This window comes from Microcebus murinus, chromosome 17 (genome assembly GCF_040939455.1).
Source record: "Microcebus murinus isolate Inina chromosome 17, M.murinus_Inina_mat1.0, whole genome shotgun sequence".
In the NCBI taxonomy this organism is placed as follows: Eukaryota; Metazoa; Chordata; class Mammalia; order Primates; family Cheirogaleidae; genus Microcebus; species Microcebus murinus.
In genome coordinates, this window is record NC_134120.1 from 22338497 (window position 1) to 22340234 (window position 1738).

At 56.4% G+C, this 1738-nt stretch overlaps 1 pseudogene; it reads right to left on the reverse strand.

The window, feature by feature from the left end:
* Positions 1 to 470: 470 nt before the first annotated feature.
* Positions 471 to 1536, reverse strand: LOC105874254 (N-acetylglucosamine-1-phosphotransferase subunit gamma pseudogene; annotated as a pseudogene).
* Positions 1537 to 1738: the final 202 nt, after the last annotated feature.

Here is a 1738-nt window from a genome sequence, read left to right on the forward strand (position 1 = left end):
AAGTGCTCTGTAGGCGCTCAGTAGGCGGTCAGTAACTAGATCTGCGGTGCCTTTTGCCACTACACACGCTGGTGGCTGTCAGGCTCAGCACCTGAGCTAACCTCTCCCCAGCTGCAATTCTTTTTTTTTTCTTTCTTTAATTAAAACTTTGAATCTTGGCTGGGCGTGGTGGCTCACGCCTGTAATCCTAGCACTTTGGGAGGCCGAGGCGGGCGGATTGCTCAAGGTCAGGAGTTCGAAACCAGCCTGAGTGAGACCCTGTCTCTACCAAAAATAGAAATAAATTAATTGATCAACTAAAAATATATATACAAAAATTAGCCGGGCATGGTGGCGCATGCCTGTAGTCCCAGCTACTCGGGAGGCTGAGGCAGGAGGATCGCTTGAGCCCAGGAGTTTGAGGTTGCTGTGAGCCAGGCTGACGCCACGGCACTCACTCTAGCCTGGGCAACAAAGTGAGACTCTGTCTCAAAAAAAAAAAAAAAAAAAAAAAAAACCTTTGAATCTTTATCTTGTCTGCATCTCTAGGCACAAACTAAGACTGGCCAGCTGGTCCCTGGGAGTGTTCCCGCCTGGTCCAAGAGGAACCGTGCCTTCTTTGCTGTGGTGTACTTGCCCCTGTCCTCTGCCACCCGCCCAGGTTCCCTGAGGTTCGGGGTCTCCAGAAGTCCCCATATAGTCCTTGTCTGCCTGTGCTCACAGCTGGAGGTTTCTGTGCTCTTTGTGTAGGGGATGCCATGCTGGGTGGGCAAACTTTAAATTCTTTTTATCTCCTTTTGACAGTTCTTTTCGTGCCTTTGTGCTGTTTTCCAGGGTCTCAAACCCCAGGCCCCTTAGGACCGCCTTCCTGCTGTGTGGGTTCATATTCTCCTGGGGTCTTTAAATAGCCACGTCCTCAAAAAGTGCGCTCAGCAACTTCTGATAACCCTGGGGGGTGATCAGCTTATCCGCCAGGTCTGGCTCCAGCTGGTCCCACTGCCGCTGCAGTGCCTGGCAGGGCCGGGGACACTAACAAAGAGTGGCGGTGGCAGACGAGGCGGGTCTCGAGCAAGCGCTCGGCTCAGACACGTGGGCCAGTCGGGTGCCTATTCCACAGGTAGGCTTCCCCTTGTCTGCCAGCTCCCGGAGCGGCAGGAGTCGCCGTCCCGCATCCACGTGCCCGCGAAGGTGCCTGCTAGATGCCTGCAGTCCCGCTGTACGTGTTGCGGCGGAGGGGCGCTCCGGGCGCACAGGTCACGTTGTGGGACGGGCAGAACTCATACTTGTACCAGCAAGTCACAAGAGGCGCACGGGGCCAGACACGGGTGGAAGCGCCCTCTTGGGCTGGAGACCACGGGTCTGGGGCAAGAACAGGTCGTTCGCCCTACGGGAAGCGCCGGGATCTGGGGGAAGTGGCCCCGAGCCGCCCCGGGCCCGAGCCACCTGGCGAGGCCGCTCTCCCGGACGCGCCGGGCTCCTCCGCGGTCGTCTCGGCGGGCCTGGCCCGCGCGCCGCCAGCAGGGCAAACAGCAGGACGCACGGCGCCTTCGCCGCCATAGCGCGGCGGCGGTCACGCGGAGGCCTTGCAGTTCTTATTTATGTTGTCTTACACAATCCATGCAAACTTTAACTTGCCACTTCTTGTGTTCCTCTCTCTTCTGAACACCCTAAAAAACAAGGGGCTAGACCAAAGATTCTTCCCAATGGACTGAGGCAGCTGCTTGTGGAAAATATTTAATCAAATGACAACAGAGATCTT